At 44.1% G+C, this 20,581-nt stretch overlaps 1 long non-coding RNA gene across 1 annotated transcript in view; it reads left to right on the forward strand.

The window, feature by feature from the left end:
* The first annotated feature begins 729 nt into the window (after positions 1 to 729).
* The window catches only part of LOC138569603 (uncharacterized), a 358,436-nt gene continuing 338,584 nt past the window's right edge, over positions 730 to 20,581 (forward strand). The window contains exon 1 of the long non-coding RNA XR_011303273.1: positions 730 to 1,593. This is a non-coding gene — a long non-coding RNA (uncharacterized lncRNA). The remainder of the gene's footprint in view (positions 1,594 to 20,581) is intronic.

Consider the following 20,581-nt stretch of genomic DNA (forward strand, 5'->3'; position numbering starts at 1 on the left):
ATAGAGTGTTTCTTGCTACATGACACAATCAATTGAAAGGACACAGGACGTTTCATCCACTGTATGTGGGTCCATACCCCATATAGTCCATTATTAACCCTGTGGCAATGAGACTGACACTACCGTCCACACTTCGCATACACCCAGTCTTTCATGTATCACTAATAAAGCCCATGCACACAGGTACTCGAAACTCCCTAAAACAGCCTTCGCCAGTAAAAGTGCAGAAGGAAGTAGCAGAGTATGAAGTCAAGAAAACTCCATGATAGCGCGTCATAAACTGTACTATGTAGTTGATTTGAAAGGGTATAGCGTACTGGACAGAACTTGGGAACCGGTAGAAAACATTCATGCCCCACGTCTATTAGCACAATTTTACTGCAATCATCCAGAGCGACAACATCCAGGTATAGCTCTCCTGGGGGAGGATTAGGGGGGGTGGTGCTGTCATGACCCTTAACAAAACCCCCTCTGTATGAAGGATCTGGGATTTAAAGGTGGGTAGCTGGCGCAGGTTGCGGTTTAAAACATGCACTGCCACCTCCAAAATGGCCTCTGACCGCAAACATTCAGTAGAAACTAAGATGGCCTCTGATAAAGCCAATCTGTGAGATTCATGGTGATCTAGTGGTGCACGGTGCAGCCCAGATCTAAATAAGCCACGCCCTGGGCCAAACCCAACACTTCGCGTTTTCTCCGACTGCAGGGGATCAGCAGCATAATGCTTATCCTTAGCTTCCACGTGTTACAGGCTACCTTCCATCCCGCTTACCTGATTGGATCCGGAGCTTCTATTTTCATCTCTGGTAGAAGCTTCTCTGCACCGTTTATCCCTGCGTCTCCTGCAAAGTAAGATATCATCTGTTAGCAGCTTGAACAGGCTGCACGCTCCAGCAGAACCCATCAGCAGCGTCGGCTGCCTCCACGCGCGTGCCTCATCATCCCTCATTTCTGCACTTACCTTCCCTCCTGCTTCTGCACGTCGGGGATGGCTGCTTCAACATCAGCTGGCAGGGAACGTGGCAAGGATCCTGCAAGGAAGCAAAGACAGAAAGTGTTTGCAGCACGTCATAGCAAATAGCAAAACAGTAATTGAATGCACAGTGCTGCATTGTAAGGACATTTGGGAACATATTGCTGCCTTTTATTACATTCCAAGGACAGAAAGGAAATATTGCTACATTATAAGGACAACAAGAGTGCATTGCTATATAAAGGACTATAAAGGACATTCATCAATAACGTACCAAGCAGGAAACTACATCACCTACAGCATGTGCGCCACAGATGGCCTGGGCGCCATCCTTCTAGTGAAGAAACTGGAAGATACCCACTATATCAAGTGAAGCAACTGGAACACAGAAAATACTCCAGGGAATCCTGCTCCAGGATTATAAGGTCCACCACGAGGGTCGCACTGACAATATCAACCCAGGAACCTCCAAATCACTCCCAATTTACTGTGTGCTGGGCTGTTGTTTGCTTCTCATCTGACTGTGGGGATGGAATGTTTTGGGATCAGCAACCAGCCCAGCTTCCAACAGAACTGCACATTCAGCGTTCTGGACCAGGCACTGCTGCAGGGCCCCAGAGGTAAGTGTTACACTCTGCGCTCAGAAGATGCTCTATCGCATAACACTAAGATCAGGCCATGACCAGCACCACTTAATGGACAGACACAGGTTTAATTATAATCCAATTTCGTGCAGTAGCCAGGCGCGTTCAAAGTATCTTCCACAAGACGTGTAATCCGGCTCATAGGTATATTCTTGGGTCTATTTTTATGTTGCCATAAGACCTCATTTAGCTAAGTCCCCAACACTGTCCTATCCATTCTGACCAAGTAATTTTTTTTAATCCAATACAAACCATTCCCTTATAACCCTGAGCTGTGCTGCTTCAAGTGTATGCTAACGTTGGGAAGAGTTAGCCCCTCCACTCCCCATTCCTCTGTGTCATCAATGTTTTAGGTGCAACCCACAGCCTTTTACTTTTCCATTTAAATGTTGTAATCAATTTATTTAGCGATTTAAAAAACAATTTTGGCAATGGTACAGCTGAAGCATGAAAATAATATAAGATCCTCTACAAAATAATTTATTTTATAGTTGCTATTCTGCCTGACGAAGAGAAAGAAAGGGGGCTTAATCTTCGGAGATCTGATTTAATTTAATTGTGGTACAATATTAGGTAATGGCTTCCAGGGTCCATTTGAACTGTGAGCCTCTCTGTGCTAGTTCTAGTAGGTCTCCCCCAACTGAAAATGAGAGATTGTGAATTTCTGATTTATTGAGGTTCATTTTATGTCCCATCACTTCTCCAAAGTTTTGTAATTCTCTCACTACAGTGGTCAGCAAGCAAACTGGATCTGTCAGCGTAAGCAGCATATCATTGGCAAAATGTGATACTTTGTAATCTTCCCCCCAAATAGTATTCCCCGTATGTCCTCTGATTCCTGTATGGGGGCTAGAAAATATTCCAAAAAAATTGCAAACAGGAGAGGGGATAACATGAATCATTGTTTAGTGCCCCTTTTGGTATACATTTTCGGGGGTAATTGTTTACTAAAGGTCGTATTGAAGGAGATTGGTAGTCTGTACCATTTGTATACACTGGGCCTCATTACACGGAAGGCGGTAATCCAGGGTGCTATTAGCACCCTGGACCATGCCGGTAAATTACCGGCACCGCCTTGGCGGAAAGGGGATTTACCGCCCCATTCCAAGGTTGGAGGGGCGGTAAATCCCCCTTCCGCCATTGCCCTTCCCCATTCCCATTTCTGCCTCATAGGGCTCTATGGGAATGGGGAAGGCGCTAATTACGGCACCGCAATTTTGCGGTGCCGTAATTAGCTCCGAGGTCCCTTAGCGGATTGGTTTTTAACGCCTGCAAGAAGCAGGCGTTAATTCCTCCAACCCGCAAAGGGACCTCGTAGTACGGCGGTAAGGGTTAACGGTCACCGTTGCCATTAACGGTGACCGTTAACCCTTACCGCCGTCCGTGTAATGAGGCCCACTGTGATCCAAACCCCATATGTCACATTGTATTAAGCAGAAAGGACCACTCCACAAAATCAAATGCCTTCTCAAACCTAAGAAGAGGAAAAGAGCCAAATTCCCCATTTTAGAAATGTTCTCTGTGAGATGGCAAACCCTTCTAGTATTATCGAACGTTTGGTGGTTCTAGATGAATTCAGATTGGTCTGGACCCGTCAATTTTGGAAGTAACATTTCTAATCTATTTTCCAGAATGTTTGTATAAATCTTTGCGTCTAAATGAATCAGAGCAATGGGGAGATAATAGTCGAACAGGGCAGGTTTATGTTCTGTTTAATAACAGGACCTCTTTTGCGTTTTCCATGTATGGCATTATTCCACCCATTGAATGAAATGTGTTGAATAATTCTGCCACTTTTGAGGCCACGGTTTTCCAAAATGTTTTATAAAGAAAGAGCTGGGAAACCATCTGGTCCCAGAGCTTTATTTACAGGATGCTTTTTAATAACCTCCATTGCTTCCTCTTCCATTACATCTGTCTCTACATTTTCCCTCTCCAACTGAGAGATCTTTTGTATGTTGTAAGGGCTCTAAGTAATTATATTGGAGGGATTCCAAGGGCATGTCAGAGGAATATAGAGATGTATGAAATGCAGTGAATTGTCCCAATATCACTGAGCTTTCCGTCATTTTTGACCCTCTACATCTGTAAGCATGTTTACCGTCCATGCCACTGCTTGTTCCCTTAACATTCTCACCAAGAGGCGGTGCGCTTCATTTGCTTTTATGTAATATCGCTAAGTCATATAAAAATAGCACCGTCTCCACATGCTGAGTGTGTAAGAGTTCTAATTGGACTTTTCTGCTCCTATTGGCCATTAAATCAGCTACCGTGGGGTTATTTTCCATTGCCTTCCTGATTGATCGTAGCTCTACCTCTAGTTCTGATTCCATATGGCTCAATTGATTCTCCTTTCAAGCTTTCAGGGCTATTAGTTCTCCCCTTTAGGACCGCTGTAAAGGCATCCCAGTTTGTGTTCAGAGATGTATAGGAAATCAGGTTGGTCTCAAAATATTCCCTGACTTTATCTCCCAATGTTTCCGTGATAACCTTATCTTTTAATAATTAATTTGGAAAAGCCCACCTCCACAGGCCATGTTGAGTGTTTGGTTATTTGACTCTGACTAATATGGGGGCATGGTCTGATAATGAAATGATTCCAAGCTCTATTGCCTCAACCTTCCCCAACATCTGGATGGACATCCTGACATAATCTGAACAGGAGAATGATTGATGGACATGTGAGTAATGGGTGAATCCTCTCTCATTCGTATTGCTAGCTCTCCAGGCATCCCAGAGTTGCAGTCTCTCAATACTCTGATTAAGGTTTAGATGGGGTAACCTATCACTAGGGAATATGTTTAGTTCTATCCTCTTTTGGCAACCATGCGAGGTTAAAATCACCAATTGACATAATGTCATCTGGAGCACAGTCTTCTAATTGACTCAGCACATCTTGTATAAAACCATCTTGGCCTATATGCAGGGCGTAGATGTTTGCTACAGTAAAGGAGTATATTGCTATTTGTACTATAACAAAAAGATAGCAGCCCCCTCTCGTACCCCTAAACATTTTATATTTGGCATATTCAACCAAATATTCAACCAATAGCTGGCACTTCTTGCCCACCACATTGCTGCTCTCTGCCCCAACTTTCAGTGCTATGCGGATGGCACAGAGCTCATTTTCAGGCTCCCTTTCGCCATCTCTTCTCCTTTCATCTCTGACTATCCGTCTGCTATCCAGGAGTGGTGTGCCACTAATGATCTCTGCCTTAATGCCAGTAAGACACAGATTCTCCTCATCGGGAACCCCTGCTCCCTGCTTTCCTGTCTCTCTCTGGACGGCCTCACAAGGCCCTCTTCCTACTCCCACCTGTGAGGCTAAAAACCTCGGGTCATCTTTGACTCCACACTTTCCTTCTCTTCCCACATCTCTGACGTCTCTAAGAAGTCACACTACCAGCTGCACCTCCTTCGAGGTATTCTTCCTTTCCTCTCCTTCCGCCAGAAGCTTACTGTTTCCAGAGCTCTAGTACTCTCTAGGCTGGACTATTGCAACAGACTCTTTCTAAATCTGCCTGCCTCTACTCTTCGCCCTCTGCAACTCATCCAAAACAGGACAGCAAGACTTGTCTTTGGCCTCAAGCCCAGGGATCGTAGCTGTCCAGGACTGAAATCTCTGCACTGGCTCCCAGTGGTGGCGAGGATTAAGCTCAAACCCCCCTGCACCTTGTGGGGCCTTGGGCCTCAATACCTTCAACTCTCTCTTCCTAAATGTCTTCCTTCTCGAGCTATTCGCTCATCCACCTCCAACTACCTCAGAGTCAGTCACATCTCCAAGCAATGTGTTGGTGGTAGACCTCTTGCTGCTGCTGGGGCCTCCCTCTGGAACAGCCTCCCCCCCTCAATGAAACTTGAGGAGAACCATCTTCGGTTCCGTTTGCACCGAAAGACCTTCCTCGTTGCTTCTGTTTTCTCTCCTCCTCTCCCTTGCTGATCTCCTTGCTGAAATTGAAATTGCACTGGTTACCTGGCTACCATCTGATCTTGGACCCAAGTCCCCTTCCCCACCAGTTGCATACATACACTGCCCCCCTGGCAACCCTTGCACTGAGGGGCTGTTTCTGTATCCCTACAGCCTCCTACCAGCACTTGACACCTGATGTCTGCAATTCCCCTTGCACTTGCCACCAGCTGGCCGCACCTTTTATTTATTGTTTTTCTTTACTGATTTTGACTGTTATCCTATGTACTGCACTATCGCCTCACCCTTCTAACTGCACTTCCCCCCTGCCCTTTCCCCCTCCCCTGCACTTGGGGAATCTAAATGTCTCTATCTTCCTTCTGTTCCCTCTCTCTTGCCTCATCACGCCTTGAAACACTTTTGTATAGGCCTGCTATAAATGCCATATCATATCATATCATATATATCATATTACGGATTGCTATGAGAACCCCCCTCGATTTGTCAGCTGTTTTTGCTTGGAAAAATATGAAATATGTTATATTATGTTATGATATGTTAATCTGGATTTGTATAGTGCCTGTCAGCATTGGTATGGTCTCAGCGTTCTGTAGGTTGAGCGCCCTCAGAGACCAGAGTCCAGATCAGTGGAGATACTTGGAGCAGTAAATATTACATGTGTGCACTCTGTATGTGTGCAGCGGGACCAAATTGTTTGTAGTGGATATTTACATTATAATGCTGGAAGTAAAGTACAGGGTATGTGAGATAGTATGTGTGTAGCTAGGCCAAATTTATCATGGGGATAGTTGCATTCTACAGCTTGTTGCAGTGTGAAAGGTGGTACATAGTTATGTGGGCAGCTGGCTGAATTGATCATGGGGGTGTTTGCATTCTAGTGTTATGGGTACTGAGTGGAGAATCAGGGTAGATTGAGGTATTTGTGGATTGGAAAGAGGCCTCCATGTCCCTAATAGCCTTCCTCAGCCTACCAAATTAACTATGCTCCCCTTTTTAGGCATCTGATATGTCAGGAAACCTCTAAGTTTAGTATGAACTCAGCTCTATCCGCATTGCATGGCGATACCTTCCTGGTCCTAGTACTTCAAGCAATTCTGTGCATGGCCACCTCCCACCTGTTGCATGAGGCTGGTAACTTCTAGGTGTATAGGAATGCTGAACAATCAAGGCCCAGGCATGACTGGGGCTGCTGAGTGTAGTAACAATGCTAAGGTATGTTAGTGGAGCACAGGACCAAGGCATTACAGATCTTCTGTCTACCATCCCTGTGTCTACCTGATTGGGTATTGCTTATGGATTATATGATTCTGGATAGGCAGTATACATCCAGGTTAAATGTACATTTTGGATACACATTTTGGATGTCATCCAGATAGTTGTAGCAAGAAAGGCCATGTGAGCGGATAATAGCGGCGAGGGGCTCAAGAAGAGGTTAAAAAGCAGAGGTGATAGAGAAGCACCCTGTGGTACACTGTTGGCGATAGGTTGCAGAGTCGATATGACCACAGCCTAACCCTCTGTGTAACTTCTTTTCAAAAGTGAATACCAACTGTTCGCAAGCATGAACACCTTAAATTTCCTCTGTTGGATCCCACCCCCACCCCCCTTCCCTTGTGCCATCCTAACCCTCAACACAACCAGTAACTCTATTAATACCAACAAACTCTGAAAAAATAATAATAAACTTAAATGTTTCCTGGGTTGTGTCAAACCTCCTAGGGATGATCCCACAGATATTGGAATTGACCCAACTAACTCACAAAGACACTCTTGTGGATTCCAAATGACGCAAATCTTGCAGGGGTTGTCTCAAGAGCGTTGCTTCAAGTCTGTTGATGCATACATTGACTGCGGGCCTCTACGGGGCACTTGTGTCCTCACTTCAAGCAAGGTCTATGGGTAATTAGACTTTTCTCGGTCCGCCTTTCTTTGACATCTCATAAGCTGGCAAAACCTTATTGCAGTCCTGAGCCATAGAGGGATCCTTGGATCATCTTTGGTCTCTAGGAGCCATACATGTGGGACCTCTTCCCCACTGACTCCAGGAAACCTTTGACCACTCCCATGATCTTCTTCTTAAGGCTAGGTCTCGATGTGCGGATGTTGTACACTCGCTCACCTATTCCTCACTCTGCAAAATACTCAGACCTTCAGTATTGTGGTAATACGATGTTGCTTGCCTTCCCACCAAAAGAGCAATCCAAATGGAAGTGTCCATTTATATCTAACTTGTTTTTGGATAAACAATTCTATGAGCAGACCCATTTCCCTCCTCTTCTGGAGGGTGGACTGGGCAACATCCTTGAACATATGCACCTTCATCCCATTTATCCTTGGCGATCCCTCCAACCTCACTTACATGAAGAAGTTTTCTTTCTGACTGTATGAAGTCCTAGCCACCAGTATATCTCTCACTCCTGTTCTAGGGTTCTACCTCCTGGTACCAACCTGATGGATCCTGTTAATGTAAATGACTTCAGCGGGAGTGTCCGAGAGGGGGTCTCCAAACAGGTATTTGAGTGTGTCTTTTATGTCCTTATCTCCAATATCTTCTGGCAGATTTTTCAATCGGATATTAGACCTTATTCACCTATTTTCCAAATCTTCACATTGGATTTCCAAGTTTTAAGAGATTCCGGAGAGGTGTTTGAGAAGTTCATCATTCTTCTTATCTTCTTAGCATCCTTTGCTATGTCTTGTAGGGCCCTTTCAGTAGTATCAGTTTGTTCTTCCAGTTTAGAAATCTCACCTTTTAATTCTTGCATGGACTGCTACAATGCCATCTTGAATAATGCAAATTGCTCTTGAAGTGATGCTGTGATTTTTTTCTTGAAAGTCTGAAAGGCACTTTATCAGTTCTTCCTTATTTACCTCCATCTGTGTAGGGTGTGTACTCATCTGCATCATGTATTTCAAAAAAGGTGGCAGCCGCTCCTCTCCAGAGGGAACATGGCATGATAACCTGTTCTCAGATGAGAGTTTGCAGCAGACGCTTTGTGCTAACTGTACCTTTCACAGATGGGAAATATCCATTTGCATATCAGTATTTGTCCCGCCCACATGGGCAGTCCATCACCGAAATGCTATGGCAATTCCTCTCTGAACAAGAGTACCAACAGCAACCCCATACACGTGTTTCAGCCTTGTTGGGCATCATCAGTGAGGTGAAGCTGTGACTCTCTGAGCACAGTGAGCAGGGAGTCCACGTCTGGTTCCTTGCAAATATTTAAAAAAAAGTAGCAGGCGCTTCTCTCCATAAAGAACATGGCATGATAATGGCGTGTGCTGCAAACTCTCATCTCAGAACAGGTTATCATGCGTGTTCTTTCTGGAGAGGAGCGCCTGCTACCTTTTTTGAATCATCTCCATCATGGTTGCTTTCTCTGCCTGCCGTGGGTTCTCCTCCGGAGTCATTGTCTACCCCCAACAGTGGTGTAAAGCCACTTCCGTCCTTAGACATTCTGGTTGCAGGCAGGCTTCCTCTTTGGCATTAGGTTGGTGTGTTCAAACACTCCCTTGGACCTCTGCACTATTGATCCCAAGGGCACTCATCTCCTCTTTTAAGTGGGTAACCACAGGAGTCCAGATGTTATAGTCAATGTTATAGTCAATAGGCTCACAGTTGTATCCTCATTGCTTCCTTGGTTCTCAGGGATGGTATCTTCTCTCCATCCTCCTTCACAATAGGATGTTCCCGCTCTCTCAGAGCTCTAAGTTGTAATGAGTACCTGGGGCCGTTCCTTCTCGCACCTCCCTTTATGTTTGGGAACGATATGCCCTTTACTTTTCCAATGTAGTAAGCACTCCAGGCCCAAAGTCACACCCCCTGCCAGGCTACGTCACCGGCTCCGACATCTTCAAAGACGTCTCAGCCTTCTGACATTTCCATGAGTTGTCCAGTCTGCACTGGCTCTCCGAATACAAGGACATAGTCAACCATGGTGTGTCTTTCATCGGCTGCTCATCCTCACTGTTCACATCTTGCAGGTGACCCCTGTCTGTCACTGTTCCATAAGCACCGCCTGCACCAGGAAGATGAGCCTTCCGTCACCCGGCGCCCACACTGGTGAGACATCGCCTGAGGACGGGGCCTCATTGCATTTTTCATAACCCTTTGTGCTCTCTCCCCTCATTATTATACAAACAGTTGCTGCCATCACGGCGAGGGCTCCCTGATCCCCATTTAACTGTAATTATCTCGAAAAGGTGTCATCCTCATCTGTACGGAGGCCCTCATGACGGAGCTCGGATGCTCATGTCTTTGACTGCATGAGTGCCATCTTGGAGCCCATCCAATGTCCTTTTAAAGAACTAACAATATGTTACTGATGTTGCAGATAAAGTTTAAAAGGTGTTGCTGTACTAGCTACACGTGCCTAGTGTGTGGAATTGTTTCCCTAAGGGGAAGTCACCTTTGCCTACACAAGCTGGAAGATAATTTAAGAAGAGCTTCACACACTGTCGAGTGGGCCGGGGATACCTTATCATTACCCTACAAGATCTCAATGGGGATTTTGATAGGGGTAGGGCTTCCTGAAATATCCTGCCCTGGTCTGGGAAGGGTCTACAGCATTGGCATATGACAGGGACCCTGCGGTGACCAGGAGATTCCCACATACAGGTCCTGTGTCCAACATCAGCAGGCTATCATAGGTGTTCCTTTCCCTTGACTGTCTGCTTTCATATGGGTTACATTTACCATTTTGATCACAAAGGGCAGAAACAAACTTGCCCCTGTATGTAAAGGCTTCCCAACTGCGGCTTCTTTGTATGGATGTGAGGGCTCAAAACCAAGGATCTGTCAAGAGATATGGGGTTTGTGTCTATTTGCCTCTACTACTGCCTAACACATATCCCACAGACCCCCTAGAACAGAGCCTTACCACTATCAGCAGTAACCTAAAAGACCCCAAATACATTGATGCATCACTGTCACACGAACATGTCTTGTCCCCAGGAGCAGAGGCTGAACTACTGCTTCACTGTTCCTGCAAGTAGGAACCAGCAATTGTCCTCACCCTAGGAATCAACACTGTCTGAATGTTGCAAATTAGTTTGTAAAGTACTTGCTCTCTGGCATACCTCAAGTCGAATTTGGTAAATAACTAGTTTAATATCTCAGTTAGTATTGTTTCTAAAGGTTGCTTATCCGTGTGCTAAATATCAGCAATTAGTTAGGCTGAGCTATGTAAGCAATGTTTTCATGTCTTTCTAAGGGGGCTGTGTCGTGCATGTGCTCTTACAGAAAATACGTAAGTGTACAAATAACTCAAATTGTATGATAAAAGTGGCTGTGATAGGGCATGCAACGTGTTCCAGGCTAGCACTGCAATTCCCATTCCCTCTGAAAGCGCCAGATAACATAAATCATGACATTCGGCTCTCCTGTCTCACAGAAATAATAATGTGGGCGCGATGCTAGCTTCCCTCTCACAGGGCATCTACCTTAGTATATAAGGGCCAATCATAGGATAACTCTGCTGCACATAGATGAAGTTCCTAATAGTGCCCCTGCTCTCTGCCACTGACCTCCTAATTCTGCCCACACTCCCACAAAATGTATAACATGCCAGCACCCATCATCATTTTGCGTGCACTGTGTGGCAATGTAAACGAGAATTGTCAATGGCAACAATGTGGGCTTTTGTCTAGGCATGGGAAAGGCACTTGCCAGCCACTGCTGTAGTGGTATTAACTGGCCACTAAAGGTAAAGGTGCAATATGGTGTGCGTACCTGAGCATCTAATAGCAGTGCCTGGTAAATGACTTGTACTTATACACAAGCCAAAACAGTTGGCTTTGCAAATGCTTGTGTTTACAGGTCTTCAGTGAAGGACACCCATAGTTCTTATACATGGAATGGCTGAAGGCAGACCTGTTACGACATTTTTATTAGACAAGTAGCAGGTTTACAGCTCCAATTAAGTAATTGGGCCTCACTACAAGTGTCGCGGTCCGGAAACAAGGGTGTCGGTAAGCTCCCTTGCACCCTTCTTTCCAGATTGCCACACTATGAGTCTGCCTGCCGGGGCCACTGCACCAGGCAGGTTTGACCCTGCCGGGCACATCGGCCTCGTAGGCGGAGTCGTCACAGAAGCACCAGCACCGTTAGCAATGGTGCTGGTGCTTCCGTCTCCCCACTGCCATAAAGTCCTGTGGGAATGGGAACTTCTGAAATCTGGCGCCTGACTTCCCACGCCACCAGGACTTGTAATGTCCCGGTGGCACCGGGAAGTCAGGCGCCAGATTTGGTGGTACAGGTTACCACCAACCTCGTAATGAGGCCCATTATCTCTCTGAAGACTGCTTTGAAAAAACGCTGACAAGCACTTCGAGTGCAATGATTGATGGTAAGGCTTCGTTAAAGTGAGCTCCATGAGGGGAAGAAACTGGGTGGGAATGCCCTTAGAGATTAGCATGGCTATGGCCAGTTAATGGGTGGGCAAATAACCAAACAACACCTACAAGCTGTGTGTCCCTCCTCATATGCCATTTCTCCCTATCTGTATTCTAATGCAATAGTTTCGGCGTGTAGGTGTCACAAGCAGCACCTAACAGCCCAAACAAAAATGCTTTGTGGCCACACAAAAGAGCCCCATGGTGGAGAGGCCCACTGGAAAATATCCAAATATTGCTTTTGGCCATCCCACCACTGGTAAGAATTATACATGGGGCCTCATTACGAGGAATCAGGTAACCATCCCACTTTTTGCGGCATGGCTACCTCCATTCCGGGTACCGGGTCCGGGTTCCCTGAATGGGGAAGTACCGGGCCATTCCAACCTTGGAGGGCCCGGTATTTCCCCATTCAGGGAACCCAGACCCGGTATATTCCCATTCCCCTTTGAGCCCCCATAGGGCTCCATGGGAATGGGGAGCATGCTAACAACAGGCCCGTTAATGATGGGCCTGTTGTTAGCATGCTGGGCTGCTCGCGGCACCCGCTAAGGACGCCTGGTAAAACCAGGCGCCCTTAGCGGGTCCCGCGAGCAAACCTCGTAATAGGGCGATAATGGGTTAACGGCTCCTGCACCTTTACCGGTGCCGTTAACCCCTTACCGTCCTCCTCGTAATGAGGTCCATGGTCTCTCTTAAAGACAGGAATTGTGATGTACCCTGAAGAGAATGGTGGATGGAGCCTTTATTTCGCACTTTCTGATTGTATAATGAACAGAAAACATTCTCTAATCCACGTCTTCTTTCCGTGCTACTTATGCATTTGCTGTTTCAAATTAACCTTATGGGCTGTGCAATTCCTAAATGTTAGATGAGGATGTCACACATGTATTGCATTTATTAAAAGTACACATTAAAATAATAAGTCATTGCTACTGCAGGTGATATACAGAGCAGTCACCTTCACGAGAAATCTAGATGGTGAACCCTAAAGAGGGTCGTCAACAAGGTGCTATATATCTTGCTATTACAGACACAGTCATACCTAATTAAGTTAAACCTGTGGAGGTAAAGCAATGAAAAATACAAGGCGATTTCTCTTCTAGTGTAAAATTACTTTCTAAAGGCCACCCAGAAATGCTTGAAATCGTCTCAGTGGAGTGACACTGACTAGCAAAGGAAAACATTAGCTGGCGATGGACTGAAGTGCAGGCCCAGGAGTATCGATCAGAATGTCCTTTTTCCAGAATGGAATTGGAGAAAAGTCACTGCAGATGAATACCTTTATTGCAGTAGACGGAACACAACAAATACACCAAACAAACAATGTCAGATTTAGGTCATTCATTGTCAGTAATGCATTTAGCAATGAGAAATGTAACAGAAACTACATTTCTAAAGTCCAGGCAATCATCCGAAATACACAGTAGCTTTAATGGCAAATGAATTTGGTCGGTGCTGTCATTATTCATTCCTCTTAGAACCCAAGACATTAATTACCTTCATTTTACATTAAATGTTCTGATATATTTACCTGGGCTACCAGTTGACGCGTGTTAGGTGATAAAGTATGAGGGCTGTGCTTTATTGCAAGTGACATAATTAATTTAATATTGGTAGTGAAGCACCTACAACATTATTGTGGCATCGTGTTGCACAAATACTCTCCTTAGCCCTAGGTATATTTTAAATCTGTGAAATAATAATTGTCTGACATTTAGTGCAGTAGTTTCCATTCTCTGTAAGTGATTTCAATCCGTCACTTCACCTAAGTCAATGTCTAGGGTGTGATGCACAGCTGAAACCCTTAATTAATTATTTGTGTCTACAAGTTCTTTTATTCTGAATGATGTACCACTTATATCACGCCCCTCTCTTTTAAGCCCGCCCCCCGGTCACACTGAACCAGAAAGCAGGCTAGTTTGCAAAGTTAAAATATTTATTTATGGATTTCACAATATATATCACACTATTTTAATGGGCATACAATAATCACCAATGGGGTGATGTCACACTAAACAATCTCTTTAATCACAAGGAGTAATGATGGGAAAAATAATACAGCATAGAAATAATAATTTTGTGTGTGTTCAATCAAATGGCAATGTGGTTAATATTTCCCATGCACACCCCTCAATCCCCCCAATATGCAATATAAAGGGATAGAAGTAGAGAGAACAGGTTTCGGGAATGCAGAATTCAAGCAAATATCTCAATCCCAATTTCCCCCCAGCAAGCACCAGAGAAGAACAGGAATGATTGGCAAACTGTCAAAAATAGTTTTAAATAGGCTTTGAATGGAATAGGTAAAATACTAAAAATGGTTTAAGTCACTGATATTGTTGAAATTCTCATGGGAGCCACTTTGTATGGTATCAGACCAACACTAGCAATGATTTAAGAGGGATAAGCGAGTTGAAAACTTAATTTTGAGGTCGGGTGCAATGAGAAGCTATTTTACATGTTATTGATTTTTTGCCAAATGAAACATTTGCGGCAAACTTTTCTGTGCATGGTTATTGCGTTTCTAGCATAAAATATGAAGACGTTATGAACGTTTTTGTGGAGGTCGTTTTTTGCAGAAAGAGGCAAAATGTAAAACAAAGATGAGCTTTTAAAATACACACAAGGTTTCTTTACACTAGGGATGGACTATGAAGAAACAAACTACACGACAGCACAACCACCAGACCAGGACGTCTCCAATCAGGTTTTTGCCCTTAGAGACGCTTGCCTTCTTCAGATGAATATATCAGCACAAAGATGATCTTAACAATATTATAACAGAAGGCGTAAAGGATAAGAGAGATAGTTCAGGCAAGACACAAAATATTTCTAGCAATACAGTCTGGATATAAGAGAGATTGGACTTGGATGACTATGGACAGTACATAGGCTAGTGAAAATCCTATTTTATGGATACTCACTACCAATGTTTTGAAGGGAACCGTCAAGGATTCTGGTCAGGGATACTTTCTGGAACAGACTGCTGGGCACACTGGACTGTTCTGGTTTAGCGATCAGCAGGGTGCTCTGGACACCGCACAGCAGGACTGGACAGCAAGGCGCTCTGGTCTACACTGCACAGCACGATTGGACTGGATCTGCAATGGCTCTCTGGTCTGCACAGCACAGCACCAGACTGGGATTTAATCTGCCCTTCTGGTTATGAAGACAATTCTTTGGCAGGCAAGCAGTTACAGCACAGCCTGGTTGCTTCTTTGGTTTCCCCTTTGAGTTGAGGGATGGGTTCTGGAAGTTAGGCCCAGCTGAAAGTGGTTCAGCTATGCTCTGAGCCTTTCTGCTTGCAAAGTTTCTGTAGTCTGGAACAAGGAGTATGGAGGGATCTCCTTCAAAGTGCTTTGCCAAATTCGGGATGGTGGGTGGATCAGTGTTTTTCTAGGTCCTCAGCTGTCTCTATTTATGTGTTTGATAAAGGGGTGGGTATGCTGAATTATCCTAGGTGCACCCCCTAGGTAGTCTATTGGCTAAAGTCTGCTCTCTCCCTTGATTGGAGGAGAAAACAGAGTGTCATCATGATGATGTGGTTTATGAGGCAAATCATCCTCCCCTTTGCCTTTTGCACATAAAATCTATTTTTGATATAATACATCTTTACATGTGTACAATCTTGATACCAATGACATACATAGATAACCTATTTTATGGAGCAAACCCTCTTCCAATCCTCGTTGCAGTGGGGTCTTGGGTCTGGATTTGACACATTTTCGTACTTTTTGTCCAGGACACAATGTCTAATTTGTCCACAATTTTATACATATATGCACATTGTATATGGGCATAATCGTATGAAGTTTCAATTGCTACTACACCAGAATTTTCACTGTGCCTTCCCTGAACATCGCACAGATGTCTGCCACCTCTTAAAATGTGCACACAAAAATCACATTAACAATGCTATTAATTGTATAATTTTTACAAATTCGCACAGTCCTTTATTAGTCTTTTTCAAAAATATGCTTTCTGTGCTTTGTGAATTCACAAATGGTCGTCTGTCTCTGCCTCCTTGGTGTTGCAGCTTCAGCAGCAATCTCTGCCCTCTTCCTCTGGCAGAGGCCACTGTTGACACTTTACAATCTGCATATCCTTTCAGCCAAGGAAGGTCCATTGTCTCTCCTAGGAGCAGCCCCAGTGCCCCTCCCTTCTTAATCAACACCTGAATGTGAGTTCCTGGTCCAGAGAGTAGAAGGGAGGTGCCTTGCCCGGTGGGGGGAGTTGCTTTGTAGTTTTGGCTTGCATCAGGCTTACTTTAAAAGTCACTTTGTTAAATTTTTCTTTGTTGAAAATAAACTTGTAATTTTAAAACAGGCAACTAGAACTCTAATTCCAGTATCTAAACCATGGAGATTAAATAGTTGCAACCTATATTACTTTTGATAACAGGTCACTTAATTTATAGACATTTTATTTAAATTGCACAGGTTTAAGCCTCTGATGCAACTAATGACAGCTGTCATACATACATACGTACTGCGCCCATATTTGGACAGATTTTCACAGGCAAGCACACTTTTTACTGTGGATATTTTCATGACAGATTCCACTTTTCCTGACATTGTGTGTTCATATTGATTCCTTACCTGAAGTGGCGGGTAACACCCAGCAAAGATATTGGATGTTTTGTGGTGTTTTGGTCCGGTATTTTGTATTTTCAGCAACCAAGACAAAGGGATTTAAGAGCAATTTCTGGGTTTCTAGCAATAAAGCACTGCCTTTCCTGCACTGTTCATTTTCACTTGGTGGGCAGCCCAGTGGCATGTTTCCGCAGTGTGGTCCGCTCCCAGCACAATACAATACCCTTTTCCGGGTAAGGGTTTGTAGGGCGGCATATGGTTTGCAAAGGTTGCTTTACAGCTTTGCTGCCCTACAGGAGTGCCCCTCTTGTTGCCCGCAGCAGATGTGGCAAATGCTGTGCATGAAAGTACGCTACGTAATTGTTGGAAGGGCGGTAGCATGCCCACTGGTCCATTGTGCATTCATTTCAGTTGTCGTCACATGCAGTACAAACACTTTATGCTATGGCATTAGTGTTAGGGGTAGCATTCACAGATATACATACATTGTGGAATATGAGAATGTTTACATCAACGCAAAACACCGCTTCATTACGTGCTGCAGGAAGCCATTTATACATCTACATGCAGCTACAGCGCTTTTCTAACCACCACTAAGATTGTTTGCGCTCTGCATATTCTGCTGTTTCCTTACGTGCCTTTACATGCACTAGAATGTGTGTGACCAAGGTGCACCAGCTTTGCCATTTTGCAGACTTACTACAAACGGTTCCACCTGCAGCTGCATGTTTTCTTCAACTGTACGACCGGCATGCACCCTCTTTATACTTTCCGTCACACTGCTGAGTGCAGACACAATTTATCTGTTTGACGGGTCATGGAAAGGTAAGCAGCAGAGAAATCAAAGTCATTTGCAGGTTGCTGTTCCTTGTTTACCATTGGCCATTATACAGTTAGGAGTGTTTTAGCCACACATTGGTAGGTTTCCAGAGCCACCCACAAAGTCGGCAGCAGTACTTTAAATGCAGTAGGTCTACTGCATGAATCCGTGGGGCTGGCGACAAGGGCAGTGTTACCAGCATACAGTGGATGACCTATGCATGGGTCTAGGTGTGGAACGGAAACACGTGCGCTTCCACAACTACTTAAAAGTGCATTCGAAGATGCGGACATGCAGTCACTAATGGAGTTCTACGGATACTTGCAGTGTGATTGCACATACGCCAACAATGCCCAGTCTCCTTAGGAAACGTCTATATTGCTCATCTGTAGTAATCTCGGCCAGTAGTGTGTGGCACAGATTTTCCATGCACTATTAACACAAAAAGAGAGCCTACTGACACACTAAAGGACATTTACTATGTACATCTGTAACTGCTACGATACACCAACACTATTCAGAAAAGTAAGGGGTAGCGCAAATGGATACATACACCAGACAATTTGCCCTTTCCACACTTTCATCATGAGGGCAGCCAGGGAATCAGTAACAAACAATTGTTAACGGGACATCATGGTTATGTTGCCGTACCAAATACCTATCGTAAAAGCAACGTTCTGCTTACAGTGCCCTACTAAAAATCTATGAAATTCACTAACAAACACATTGCTAAAGGCACATTATGGTTAAGTTGCACTAGAAAAAACCTATGAAATTCAATGGAAAAACGTTGTTACAGGGACGCTATTGTTACAGGTAAAACCGGAAGAAAAAAAAAAGAAATTCGACTGTTATGGTAAGCTAAGCAACCATAACTCGTGCCACCAGTGTGCACTGCAAGGACTAACACCCATGACATCAAAGATGCCATCACATATCTCATTCATGACATCACTGATGACATCACATGTGCATGAAGTTTTAATAGGAAGCCTCCACAAGAGATTGTTATTTTAATGGTGGCAGAAAACGATCAAAGATTATTGGAAGAACTATCATGAGATAAGTAGGTCATGGAGGAATGCATTGCTATACACACCATTGTATTACACACTTCTTCACTGTACATTAAAGAACTCATGTACAAACATAGCCATTGTCTGCACCATGCCTCATGGAAGTGTAACCTTCTAAATCTTTCCATGTTACATAGTGAAATCATGAATGCATTCGTTTTAGAGTGTCGGGTACTGTGAAACATGTAAGAAGTAGCTACCATTGCCTTTATAACTACATAATTGCACTACTGCACAGAAACCACAAAGACACCGCATTGCATATAAACTTGAAAATATACAAGGGAATTAAAGTAAGCTAAAAAGGAGCAGTATTACCGGAAATTGTTCATAACATAACTTATTATCTTCCTGCACAGAAACTAGTGGTGTGTTTTACGTTTTCCTCTTCCCCTATATGTATATGTATCATATGATGTGAGTGAACCGTTAGGAAAGTAGTGTAAGAACATATGAGAAGGGTGCCGTACACAAATTTAAAACCTTTTGAATTGTTTGTTCCAGACTGTTAGTGAAGAAATGCACCTGTCCTACTTATGGTAGTGAATAAAACAGAGGGAGCCACACATGTGATGTCATCAGTGATGTCATGAATGATATTTGTAATGGTATCTTTGATGTCATGGGTGTTTGTCCTTGGAGTGCACACTGGTGGCACGAGTTATGGTTGCTTAGCTTACCAGAACTGTCGAATTTCTGGGTTTTTTGGTTTTATCTGTAACCATAATGTCACTGTAACAACGTTTTCCATTGAATTCATAGGCTTTTGCTAGTGCAACTTAACCATAACGTCCCTTTAACAATATTTTTGTTAGTGAATTAAAGATATAAGTTATATCATATATTCACAACTAAAAGTTTGATCATCTAAATTAATAATAGTTCATGTCCTACTGATGACCTAATCAAATTAATATCCCACATTGAGATAATCTTAATGATCTAGTTACATGACGTTCTTACTGCACGTGATAAACAGAACTGAACATTTGTTCATTCCCTTGGCTTAAAAATGCTTGAGATTAATTGTTGATTGGGGATTGTTTTACTTGTTTTTATTTGGATCAACCAATTATGTATGTTTTTGAACTGTTATCATATATATATTATAAGTGTGTAGAGCGATTTTCATTTTTAAGATGATGACATGTAATGAATTGCAAGGTGTGTATAAGGTTTGAAATAAACTGTGTACAATAAGAAATAAAATGTCTCCTCTGTAGTCTGGGTCCACCACCCTGCCTGCATTACGTCCAGTCTGTGCTTCCAAGCAAGCCCAAATTGGAGACCAATCAGATGAACGTACCCTTGAGGGCTGCTAAGACTAGATCAGCGGGTATGAGTTGTTGCTTTCCAGATTTTATAATTATATTCTGGCTGATGGAGAGGTCAAACCCTATAGACTCCCTAGTAGACTAACTCCCTAGTGGTTAAATGCTTGTTCACTTAGTTTTGTACATTTTAGGGTCCTCCTCAACCTCCCTTCTTCTGCCCTGCGCCCTCTGCAACTCATCCGGAACTGAACCGCAAGACTTATTCTTGGCCTCAAGCCCAGGGACTGCATCTCTCCGGCACTGAAATCCCTCCAATGGCTCCCAGTGGCTGCAAAGATCAAATTCAAGATCCTTTGCATTGTTCACAAGGCTTTCTTGGGCCTGGCACCCACCTACCTTCAACGGTACCTACCTAAATACTGTCCCTCACAAGCCCTTCACTCATCTACCTCCAACCTTCTACGAGTGAGCAGTTTCTCCAAGCAGAGATTTGGTGGGAGATCCTTATCCTCAGCAGGTGCCTGCCTCTGGAATAGCCTACCTGCTGCCCTATGTCTATAGCCGGATCTCCTGAAATTCCAGAAAATCCTCAAGACCTTCCTCTTCTCCTCTTCCTTCTCTCTCCCTCTACCCTGCTAACCTAGTTCTCTGTTCTTTCCCTCTCTCCCTCCTATTCCTTATAGAAATACAGAATGTTGCCTATCTGCCGGTATACCTCAGAGTCACTGGTCCTCGGCACCCCTGCCAGTCCTCTCTCTTGCCCTTGCCTCAGGGCTCTACACCCCACCCACACTCAATGCACCGAGAAATTAACCCAAGAGAGTGGCTCTCTCTGCACTTACCCCAGTCTCAACCGACTGGGTGCACTTGATCTT

This window comes from Ambystoma mexicanum, chromosome 2q (assembly GCF_040938575.1).
Source record: "Ambystoma mexicanum isolate Mex_15411 chromosome 2q, UKY_AmexF1_1, whole genome shotgun sequence".
In the NCBI taxonomy this organism is placed as follows: Eukaryota; Metazoa; Chordata; class Amphibia; order Caudata; family Ambystomatidae; genus Ambystoma; species Ambystoma mexicanum.